We start from the raw sequence: 13173 nt of genomic DNA on the forward strand, positions 1-13173 counted from the left end.
TGGGCCCAACGAAGTAGAGTCACTTTTACGCGATTCGAACCGCCAACCTTCCGATTACCAGTGCAAATCCCTAACCTCAGAGCCAATTTAAGAGAGTGAAATTTGAAATGAATGAATTTACATTTCATAGTATAACTGAATGCTTGTAGCTGAGAAGTCTGGCTGACAAACTTTCCAAATTGGTCTTGTGTTTGAAAAGCTTAATGTAGGTGGGGATTGGTAGTCATGAATTCCTGCTTATCCTACACAATTGCATCACACTTTCAAGACTTTTAATAGTCAGATGCTTAGTTTAGTTGATTATTTCTGCAGTATTTGGAATTTCACAGTATTTTGTCTGCATTTAAACCTTAAAGAAAGCAAAAACATGTCAGCTATTTAAACCTATGGAATACTCACTAGAGGCAGCTGTTAAAAAATGATGGGGCATGAACAGTATAGTATTGCAGTGGCCCTGTTGGAATAAATGCAGATGCATGGAAGATGAATTAAGCTCATGATATTTCTGATTTTAACAATTAAAAATAGATTAAAGTTTCACTTCTGCGGTGGGCTGGCGCCCTGCCTGGGGTTTGTTTCCTGCCTTGTGCCCTGTGTTGGCTGGGATTGGCTCTGGCAGACCCCCGTGACCCTGTAGTTAGGATATAGCGGGTTGGATAATGGATGGATGGATGAAGTTTCACTTTGAAGGTCAGGGTGGCACAGTGGTGTAATTATAGCACTGCTGCCTCACAGTAAGAAGACTAGAGTTCGTGTCCTGGGTCCTCCCTACATGAAGTTTGCTCCAGGTGCTCCGGTTTCCTTTCACTGTGCAAAGACATACAGGTTAGGTGGATTGGCAAAGCTAACTTGGCCCAAGTACTGTATGTGTTTGGTGCATGGGTGGCTGTGCATGTGTTCACCTTGTGATGGACTAGCACCTTGTCTGGGGCTTGTCCCTGCCTTGCATCCTGTTCTAGCTGGGATAGGCTCCAGCCCCCCCCCCCCCCCACTCCATGACCCTGGTCTCTATTAAGCTGGTTAGAAAATGACATGACTTTGAAGGTCATGGAGTAAACGTGCGAAACAAGACAACTACAACAGCAATGATTTCCTAATTCTGAGGACTCCTTATGCAATCCCGATCAGCCAAAAAATAAACCCTGTCCAGTTTATCTTGGCTCTGAATACGTATGTACTGTGCAGTATAATGGAAGGGTCGCCTAGGGAATCGTTGCACTGGACATTTTTCTGCTTCCTGGTAGGCTGTATCCAGTATACCTGCTGTTGAGGGAAAGAGGAGAAGCCACCTGAAGTGACTCAGATCCACAGCAGCTTTCATCCTGGCATTCTCCATTGTGATTGAACTCCTCATACGTATGTCCAAAGCTTATGTGTATCAGGAGATCATCTAGAAAAATGTAAACAATTCTTCCATGTTTATTTTTTCTGAAATTAATTTTACTAATGTTTTTCATTGTTTATGCTACATTTTTATGAAATCGTTTATGTTCACGTCAAAATTGTTTTCAAGGATGCTTTCATGTTGTTGTGATACCTCAATTTGAAATGTAAGATTTACCATCTTATTTAAGACAAGGGGTTGTCGTTTGAACTTGTTTGGTGAATAAGAAATATAAGTATAAAGGTTAATTATTGTGATGTGGTTTTGTCACGTATTCATACCACAACCCATGCCAAGTCACACATTTGTTGGCCAGCAGTGAACCCACAACATCCATCCACCCACAACATCTAGATTACAAATGCCCTCAGAAGCAGAGACTGCTTGTCACATTGCAAGCGTGTTATTTTCTGCTGATGTCAGCTAAATGCTCTTTCTTAATCAGCCCTTACCATCCTGTGCAGCACAACCACTACACTCCAGTATTCTAGAGTAGAAATCCTGCCAACTAGGCCAAGTATTCTGTTATATAATCACACCACAGTATATTCCAGGTTGCACATTTTAAACTGTGACATCATTTAGGCTCATGTCAAAATTGTTTTTAAGGATGCTTCCTTGTTGTGGCCATGCTAGTGTGAATACCTCAATTTGAAATGTAGTTTTCACCATCTTTTTTAAGATGAGGGGTTGTGGATGTTGCCTGTCTGAGTTTCTTTGCTGAAGAAGAAATATAGGATTGCCAGTTTATTATATAATTTAATGATAATATAATACAGGATTATTTTGTCATGGAATCATACCACAGTCCATCCCAGATCACACAGTTTGCAAAGGGATAACTGCCAGTGGGCAGTTTCGAACCTGCGAGGTCTGGAATAAAATTGCTCAGGTCCTATTGTGAGAGCAATAGAAGAACTTCCATTCTTGGCTACACAGAGACTCCCTGTAAGTGGAGTGCTTCCTGGTGACATCAGCTAAGCTGTCTCTCACTTAGCATCCACCTTCTGTGCATCAACGCCTCTACACACATGTACAGAGTACTGCTAAACTCTTACTTGCACCTGCTAATTATACAGCTTAACATTTTTCAGATTTTCAACTTTTGCCCAGTCGTTCTTGTTTTGTACCATTAAGAGAAATTGCATGATTGATTGACTGTGATTCTGGCTAACACTTCTAACCCCATCTGCTTGCAGGTCTTAACTAACTCCACATATTTCTTATGGAGGATACATTCATGTGAGGATGAAGACAGATAAACTGAACAACAAGCCCTGGATTGATATCCAAAAACCATTGTTATATCTCCTATTTGGATTTTTATTAATTTGTATTTTTACTCCATAGAGGGCTTTAAAATTATACTGTTTGACCACATGCTCAATAGTGCATTAAATGTTAGCATTTCTTTTCTTTAAAATGTTATATTTAAATCAAAGCTCAAAAACAATGTCCTGTTTCTTTTCAGTGCAACTCATCCATATACTCTTTTATAGCAGCTTCTTCTACAGCAAGTGTGATGGAATGGCTTCTTTCACTTTTGGTCTTCAGGACTGGCAAGAAAAAGCAGATCAACAGAATGTTAGTTGGCAAATTTGTCACATTTGTTGAGAATGTTCATTATTACCTCCAACATTACAAAAAGTAAGCAACAAAAGCAGTTTATTTTGAACTGGTGACGTAAATGATGGCAAGATCTGGTTTACAAGCAATGCTGTAGCCATGAAAAGGAGTGAGTGTGTTGTGGAAAACCGGGGTGCTCCAGCTGCTCCAACCCCGAAACGACAGACACAAACCAAAGTGCAGCACGACATAGTCTTTATTATTCTTCCTCGTGGGAACCACTCTCCCTCATTTTTCATCGTTACAGCGCAGTTCTAAATCACAGTCCCATACACACAATGGTTCATTTTCTTTGTTCCACCATCACTCCCTCTCTGGCAAGCTTTGTCCACCTCCTTCTGACTTTGGCTCCTCGAATGGAGTGAGGCGGCTCCTTTTATTTTACTCCTTGGAGTGCTCCAGTTGGCTCATCAGAGTTACCTGCAATCACTCCCCCTAGCAGCCCCCATGGAACCAAACAGGACTGTCCCAAACTCCAACTCCCAGTGTGTCCTGCGGGAATCCGTGATGCCACAGCCGCCCAAGAGGGCTGCCCTCTAGTGTCCCGGGGAAGGTAGTGCCCTGTGGATACTCTCTCCATCCAGTTGGCATCCTGGCCTGGTAATCGCCATGGCCGCTCATCACAGTATTTATAAGGTCACAAAAATGGATTTTAATATGTCATTGTTTTTTATGGAGAGTGGCAGACTTTATTTTGGCCTAATCTTGTTATTAGTTTTTTTTTGTCTTGGGCACCAACTCAGATGGGTGGACTCACAATCGTGTCACACTTTATGTGCGTAGTGTTAGTTTAGTGTGCCGTGTCACGTTCAGAATGGATGCTGCCCTGTGACACTCAATGACTTGTCACAATCCCACACTGTTCATAATTAACCAAGTGAGTTTTTTCTTCTCAGAATGAGAAGGTTTACTTTTTCAAGAACCAGTGCAAGACAAGAGCAGCAAAGAAAACAAGGCAGAGGAATGTGCGAGCACTTGTTGTTGCCTCTCTGGGCCTCGTTTTGCTGGGGAATGAGGAAAGGACCCCACCCTCCTGAGTGATGCTCTGTCACTTTTGTTTTTCTTTGCCTGCCGGGATGTGCAGCGCCTCTCAAAGACAGCTGCCGACTGCTCTTAGCTTGTCAGGTGCGCGTCAGCAGTGGCTTGTCTCCACTCTTTTTCTTCACTTGTCAGCTTGGATTTTCTCTAGGCATCATTCACAGCTGCAACATTCTCACCAGTGTGCTTTTGCTTAAAGGCCTTTGCGACTGAAACAGAAACTTTGCTATAAACGATTTTCTGGCTTTATTGATGTTTCCTCAGACAATAACCAGCAGATATTTTACCTTTGTAGAAATGACTGTTGCTCTTCACAGCCTATGAATAATCTTGCAAAAATGTCAAAGTTGGAGGAAAGAAACGTTTGAAATTTTGATGACATTTTATTTCGGTTTTTCTGCATTGTTAGAGCAGCATACATTGAGCAAAACTGTGAACCTTATAAAAATGTAAAACAACGTAAAGTGACATATCGTTGTCAAACTCAGAAAATCCAGTTGATGAGCCTGAGACTATCCTGACAGCATTGGGTGCAACTGAGTTGAACTCAGTGTTATTTATTATTGTATAACTCTGTTCAGCAAGTACAGGCTCATAAGCCCTACACCTATAATGTGATAACATTAATTAACCTTTAACATTAATTTACATGCATAAACACAGTTTAAATAATTAAAACAAAAACATCAGTAAAAGTGAAAGGAATCTTTCAGGCCACAAGTCAACTGCAGGGCTCACTCATGCACATATCACTGGGGCTAACTCAGAATCACCAGTTAACCTAACTGGCATATCTTTGGGGACATGGGAGGAAAATCAGAAAGCATGACTGCACCCTGGGCCTGACACTGGGATTGCAACTCTGGCAATACTAACCTCTGCACCACCATGCTGTCCACTTTTAATTGAACTTTACCATATACATCTACTTTAAGATCTTACTTCTTGCTGTATATATGGTTTACCACTACCATAGACAGGCATAGACAGGTGTGGCACCGTGGCTGTTATAATATATAGTGGCTGTTAAAGTACTGCAGGCGGCACGGTGGCGCAGTGGGTAGCGCTGCTGCCTTGCAGTTGGGAGACCTGGGGACCTGGGTTCGCTTCCCGGTCCTCCCTGCATGGAGTTTGCATGTTCTCCTCCGGGCGCTCCGGTTTCCTCCCACAGTCCAAAGACATGCAGGTTAGGTGGATTGGCGATTCTAAATTGGCCCTAGTGTGTGTTTGGTGTGTGGGTGTGTTTGTGTGTGTCCTGCGGTGGGTTGGCACCCTGCCTGGGATTGGTTCCTGCCTTGTGCCCTGTGTTGGCTGGGATTGGCTCCAGCAGACCCCCGTGACCCTGTGTTCGGATTCAGTGGGTTGGAAAATGGATGGATGGATGTTAAAGTACTCAGTCTCCAACTCTGTTAGAATTTATCATATTTTTTCAGATTACAACATTTAATCTTAATGTAATCAGCAGTGTTTTTGGTACACACACAATTGAAAATGAAAGCAAAACTCTACAGATTGTTTCACATTAATTATAATAAGACACAGAAAACAACCAATTGCCTATGTGATGTATCCCTTTGTCATGACACATCTGTCTTTAGGAGACACAGTTCATTTCTTTCCATCCAATTATTTTCTGAACCAGCTTATGACTGCAAGGACCTGGAGTCTATCGCCAGGCATACTTACTCACTACCCTTGGCCAATTTAGAATTGCCAATCAATTAGGCAGTGTGGCATAGTGGTTAAGACTTTGGACTTGAAATCCTGTGGTGGTGAGCTCAAATCTCACGACTGACACTGTTTGACCAAGAGTAAGTCACTTCACCTGTGTGTAAGAGAGATGTTGCAGTGTCTTGGATAAAGGCATCAGCCAAATAAATACATGTTTCAGTTGACCTCCTCACTGGATAAGCAACGCGTCTCTAAGGAACCAGAAATAATGGGTTTTGTTATAGAAAAGAAAAAAAAATAACAGAGAACCAAAAAAAGAAAAAGACAAGTGAGGTGACTACTAACTACGGGCATTCCCATTGCTGCTTCCATATGCATTAATGATTTAATCATGGTGAAGTGCTGCATGTTGGTCAGATATGACAGTAACAAGTTCACTGTTTTCTGTACACACAACAATAGTACTACTATCCTAAAGTTAATTATTTCAATAAAAACGCATGCACACCACTAACCGAGGGTCAATTTAGAATGGGACATCAAGCTAACCTAAATAGACAATGAGCAGGCATGGGATTCAAACCCAAGTCGCTGGCTCTGTGAGGCAGTAACAATCACTGCACCTCAGCACCATCCTTTACAAAACAGAACATGATGAAATGTTTGTGTTTTGGATTATTGATTCACGATTTTTTCTGCTGATTCACTGCTTGGTACATTTCAGTGTATGTTAGCATTGCTTCAATGTCAAGGGCAAATATGTGAGATGAATGAATTTCATGGAAATACTGTAATATAAAACTTGGACCACAATAGGTTGGCTTCTAATGGCGTAAACAATGGGCACTAAATAACTCAATGTAATGAATGTAATGCAGTCCTCAGCTGGGATTTAATCTTATGGCTCTTGTGTAGCCCCAGCCCTCCAGCAGAGGAGAGGCAAGTGTGTATCCAGTTGAGTAAAAGGAACATTCCAAGGCTAAGAAGGAGGCGTCACGGCTCTCAGATGAAAAATGGTCAGCTTTCCAAAACAATCCACCTCCTCGAAATTCATTAATCAACTTAACTTGTTAACAATTTATCATGTCCTCTGTGTATCCCCTTGTAATAAGTGTAAGGCAGGAATCAGGCTCGAATGAGATGCCAGTCCACCGCAGGGCACACATCCATTCTCACTCAGGCCAGACTAAATTACAGTTGCCAATCAACTTGACACACTGAGTTTGGATTGTGTGAGGAGAAAGAAGCCATTGGAGGAAATGCACAGCAACATGGCGAGAGTATGCAGGCCTCAATCCTGAGGGAAAATCAGGAATCAGCGAATGGGTATGCAGACTAAAGGAACACAGGCATTTACTGCAAAGAAAGTAAAACAAATTACAAACATAATACAATTTACTTATTAATGCTTGATTTGATTTTCTTTCAATAATGGCTTATCTGGATTGAATATTTATATTTACACTTATGTCGGGGCATAACATAACTTAATGTAACATATTTTGCAACCCACTAAATTCAATTTGTGATCTTTCAACATAGGAAGGAATTCATTCAGAGAAAAATGTCTAAAATGTGTAGCCCTGCATTTCTCACATTACTGACGACTCAAGTGACAAAATTCCATGTGCTGACAATGTGGTTTAAAGCTGCACATCGCAGAAGGTAGCAACAGATGAGGTGAATACAATTCAGAGGGAGAATGAGTGAGAATGAAAACTTAAATAGCTTTGAATTTCATGTGCTAGTGGTGGCCTAGCATACAGTATGGGCATGAGGGTATCTTTAGAAGTCACCTTGCCGGAAGCCAACATAAAAATAATAATAATAATAATAAAACATTTTATTTATATAGTGTCTTTCCCAGGGCTGAAAACACTTCACTGAAAGAACAACAGGGCATTTGCAAGATTGGATATAAATATGTCATTGGGATATTGAGAATCAGCTCACAACAAAATTAACCCTAGCCAATGGTGGCCCTGCATTCGGCAACAGATCAGTGATGAAGATGAGGGTGAAGGCTGGCCATATAGAACAGCAGACATACTGAAAGAGTCATTTCAGAGCATAAAACCTGCCACATTTTCTTCATGGAAGACTAGGATTAGATAACCCTAACCCTAATCCTAACCCCCTGCTTGCTTCGCTAGATAAGCCCCATGCGGGCCCTACACACTAGTCATTCCCCAGATCTGCCGCTTGCCATGAATCTTGCTGTGCTTTTGGATAAACATGAATATCAACTCTGTCTTTGATATCTCTGTCTTCAAAACTATTATCGCTGACAATTCATCACGTTGCTTTATTATATATGCGAGCGTGATCTTTCAGATTCATATAGAAATCCAAGAAAACTTCTTTGTCCGTGTTTCTTAGATAAATTTCGTGTAAAGTGTGATACATTTGGACGTATAGATTTGTATCCGTTATTGGCTATAGAATTTCTGATACGTCCGATTGTTTAACTCTTTCAATTCTATGTTGCATCGCCTCTCAGTGATCATAAATATAAACCTGACCGAATTGTGGTTTCTTTGAAATTAAACTTGTAGTAGCTCTGTCATATCACCTAGATAGATAGATAGATAGATAGATAGATAGATAGATAGATAGATAGATAGATAGATAGATAGATAGATAGATAGATAGATAGATAGATAGATAGATAGATAGATAGATACTTTATTAATCCCAGGGGGAAATTCACATATTCCAGCAGCAAAAATATTAAATTAAAGAGTAATAAAAAATGCAGGTAAAAAAACAGACAATAACTTGAATAATGTTCAACGTTTACCTATGTCCATATATTCAATCTCTTTTTCGCTGTTCTGTTATTTCACCAAGTAATAATTTCCATTTGTTAGTGCTAATGCGATCTTTACTATCATTTTTTTGAGACTTTTGAATTTTAGTACTTTCATTATCTATAACCTGCTCTGCATGTGTATTGCGCCAATTTTTTTGAACCTCTTTACGACGCTGTACTTGGTCTTCTACTCTTAGTCTTTTCTTCTTCTACTGTTTGTCTTTTATTTCCGTCCCTGCTTGGACCTGTTAAGTTTTCAATTCATCTCTTGGCACAAAGTCTTGTCTCGTGTGACATAAAATTATCTCTCTGAAAATGTCTTGTCTCGTCCCAAGATCTTTAATATAATAGAGAGACATATGGCATCCTGGCTAAGCAGCATTTGTGTCAATGAAAAACAAGTGTGATTACAGTGGATTAAAAACATAGAAACTGGCAGATTAGTGTGGCCTGAAGTATTCCATTTCAACTGGAAGGACAGGGATATTTTAAAAACTATGAGTTCGTCCTCGTGCGAAGTCAACTGTTCAAGTTGATGGTAGAGAAGCATTGATGTGAAATGTATTTTCGAGATGCACAATTGATCCCTTGACACAAACAGAGCAATGTTTAAATGCTTCAGAGTATCTGGGCTTCATTGGTTTGTGGCAGCAGCTGAACCAACTGCAGACATACCTTTTCAAGCCCTGTCTTTTGTCACGCGTGTGCACATGGGAGTCAGCTTAAAAGCTCTGGTGATGGTAATTACCTGCCAGAGCCCGAAACTTAACACCGGGGGACTATATAACCCGGGTCCAGCCATCTTGTTCTTGGTTATGTTTTAAACTTGCGTCTAGATAGACATCTCCATAAGCAATTGTGTGCTGAGTTATTGTGCATTCTTTCAAATTATACGGGGTCACCAAGATGGTGCCCCAACTCTTTCACTTTGCGGTGTCTCCTTTTTACACTTGAATATGAGGATAAATTCAGTTTAATGTTATGTCATCCTAAGCCATTCTGTGAGCTAAGATGAAAGGAGTGATTCAAAGTAGAGACCCACTTGCAGCACATTGACTTTGGGGTATACTCGAGTCAATTCAGGCCAGCATCCTTCTGAGTCCATGCCCATATAAATCCAGGCTTGGATGGTTGACTTTCTATATGGCAAGTGTACCCAAAAAGCATCCACTCAAACAAATACTGCTCTTTGTACTTTCAAAATCACCTTTGTCATAGAGCTCTTGTAAACCTTAAATTGAACCCTTCTTTTAAAATATCACATACAGTATAGAGGGGTTCAAATGGAACGAGCCCGCTGTGAAGGTGAGACACCTTCATGGTGAAAAGCCCAAGTGGAGTTCTCCTTTGGCTCAACTGGCTAAGATGTGGTATGTGGACCCAGGCCTGAGTGAAAAGGAGCTGAGCTCAACAACATAGAGTACAGAACATAATTAAACCATAAGGGTCTTCCTGGAGAGCACTTCAGACCAATGCATTTCGCTACTAATCTGTTTAGATGAAAAATAAATAAACATTATGAGAAAGCTTACTACTAAGTCCCTTAAAAATGCACCTTATACCCTGAAAAGCTCCACTGGAATACTGAAACAACTCTGTTTGCATGGCCACAAAACGACTGAGATTAATGCCATCCTTCCATGCTGAATTTGTTTTTTTACTGAGGGCATGGCTCTCTGTGAAATTGTGAAATCACTTTTTTGGTCAGATGGTACTGTGCTTAGCTTCTACCTCACAGAAAACCTGATTCATCTTAATGAAGAGCTTCCATATTCTGCCTGGCTATGCACGGATGTTTCTCATGGTATCCAATATTCTATTCACACCTTACAGACAAGAATGTTAGGATGACTGACAACTCTGAGTGTGTTCTTTGAAGCACTGGCTTCTCTGGTTTTGAGGAAGGTCTAGGGTTAGAAGACTTTTGGGTTTACTGTAACCATTCCTTCTTTGCGATTGCATTTTTTTTATTTAATAGACATCAGATAGTCCATGACAGGGCTCAGTTACACAGATGCCCAGATTGAGTCAATTTAGAGTCACCCATTAATCTAACTGGGGCAATACAGTTAGGCAGTGACAAGCCCATGCAGAGCTTCAGCGTACTCCCAATGACTGTGTGGGCATAATTCCGGAACTGTGGATTTCTTTCTATACCCCCCACACATGTATTGAGTCAATTGGATCACAATGAGTGAATATTGGTGTGTACATGAAAGTGCTCTGTGGCTGGTGACCCTTTAAAATAAAAGAGTGTGGCATTCAATGACATAATGGAACTCGATCTTGTGACATTCAACTGCGCACTTTTATTCTGTATGATGTATTTACGTGATAGTAGCAAAAATAATGTTTGTGCATTTTTTTTCTAAATTTTGAATATGATTTCTTACCATTCTGTTGTGTGTGCTTATGTGTGTCCCATATTCTACAGCAGGGGTCACCAACTCCACTCCTGAAGGGCTACTGTGGCTGCGGGTTTTCATTCTAACCACTTTCTTAATTAGTGATCTTTTTGCTGCTAATTAACTTCCTTGAATTAATTTTAATTGACTTGCTCTTGAAGACTCAGACCCCTTCATTATTTCTTTTTCCAGCCAAATAATAAAGAGATACAAAATGAGCCAAAACATGACCAGCAAACTGCATCCATTATACAGTATCTGAAAATAAAAAAAGATGAAAGTGTCAGGAATGTTGATCTGCTCAGGTCCTCAAAACATTTTAACAGAGCTCTTACAAAAGAGAAAATGAACAATTTTGGAAGTGTATGCTATTTGCAAAATGAGAGCACCAACAAGCCATGGAATTAATGAACGGGTTTAATTAACAACCAGAATTGGCACCTAATTAAGCAACTACTTGTAGTGAAATTGGTTGGAGTTTGAGGCCCTGACTTAATTGGTCTTCAGTTGGCTCACTCACTTCACATTTCATTTCTATTTAGGTGCCATTTAAGTAAAGAAATTAAGCAATTCAGAGGAACGATGAAGAAATTCAGGAGAGCAAATCTTAAAAAACAAGTCAATTAAAATAAAAGGAAAAGGAGTTAATCAGCAGCAAAAACAGGTCACCGGTTAAGCAAAGGGTTAGAATGAAAACCTGCAGTCACTGCGGCCCCCCAGGACCGGATTTGGAGACCACTTGTCTACAGGGAGGGAAGTCTCTGGGGTCTGGGCAATACTCTTGTCCTTTCAGGATTTCTTCCTACATTGCAACCATTGATGCTGATAGACTGCCATGAACTTGATAAGAGGAGTAGAAATTAACCAGTCATTCTGGGGAAGCCAAAATAGACCCCCATGAACACTGCACCGACACTGGCCAAGTCTGAAATCAAAGTGTGAGTCGGTAATGCTAACCTCTGCACTGGCCAGATAACTAGATTTTAAACTGCACCGAGCACATACATCAATGATTCCTACCCATCACCACTAGAGAGAGCCGTAGTTCAGCTGATTCTTAAATCTGAATTAGGCGTTCAGCTGGGCAATGTGATGGTTTTGGGAGAAAACAAAAATGCATGCGACTGCCTTTATTACAAATCATTTTAAAGATTGTGAATGTCAGATCAAACTCTATCATCTATGTCACTTTAAATGATAAATAGCATCTTTAAAATTGCAATGGAATGCCAACAACTCAAAAATTGCCCCATGCTGTATTTTATTTATATAAACAAGAGCTGAAAGCTGCTTTTACATGTTGGGTTCTTTAGTTATTATTTGCAGATGCTTCCTGTTCAGCATTTGCTGTGCAAATATTGGCAGTCAGGGTACAAATAATTTACAGCCTGCCAACAGGATGTGTCCTTTATCAGCAATCACCCTTCTGAGCTGATCTTTGCCAGTGGTTATAGTTCCAGAATTATCATAAATAAATATTGAGCTGCGCAGTCATAATAGTCAAGCTTTTTTTTTTTTAAGTAGATCATTATTATAGCCTTTGTGCATTAAGATAATTAGGATATATTTTACATAGTAAAAAAATACCTGTTATAGATTCTGTTAAAAGAATCTCTGTAATAAGTTCTGAGTGAATAATCAAATTTAGGGTTAGGGGAGTTAAATGCTGAACTTTTCACATTTATAAAACACCCACAGTGTCTTGGTTTCATTGAGGCTAAAATTCACACTGGCTATTACTGTAAAGCACTCAGTCTCCATCCCTGTTAGAACCTTTTGTATTTTATCAAATTATAACATTTAATCTTAATGTAATCAGCAGTACTATCGTCTCTGATCACAAAGCAAAATTCTACCAATCATTTCACATTTATTATTAAAAGATACAGAATTGCCTAAGTACCCTTTTCCTTTGGCGTGACTCATCTGATTAGCCTCTGTCTTTACAAGTCATAATATGCATCTTTCTATCCAATTATTTTCTGAACCCACTTATGATTGCAAGGAACCGGAGGGGCAGCATCTGGGGTAAGATGGGAAACTCCCATAGATGGGATGCCAGCCCATCGCATGGTGTACGTTTTCACTGCTACTGGCCAATGTAGACTGGCCAATCACCTAGGCGGTGTGGCATAGCAGTTAAAGTGCTTGACGTCAAACCCTGAGGTTGTATATTCATATCTCTATGTGACCCTGAACAAGTCACTTCACCTTACCTGTGTGCCAACGGGGGAAAA

The sequence above is a fragment of the Erpetoichthys calabaricus genome, chromosome 10 (assembly GCF_900747795.2).
Source record: "Erpetoichthys calabaricus chromosome 10, fErpCal1.3, whole genome shotgun sequence".
Taxonomy (NCBI): Eukaryota; Metazoa; Chordata; class Cladistia; order Polypteriformes; family Polypteridae; genus Erpetoichthys; species Erpetoichthys calabaricus.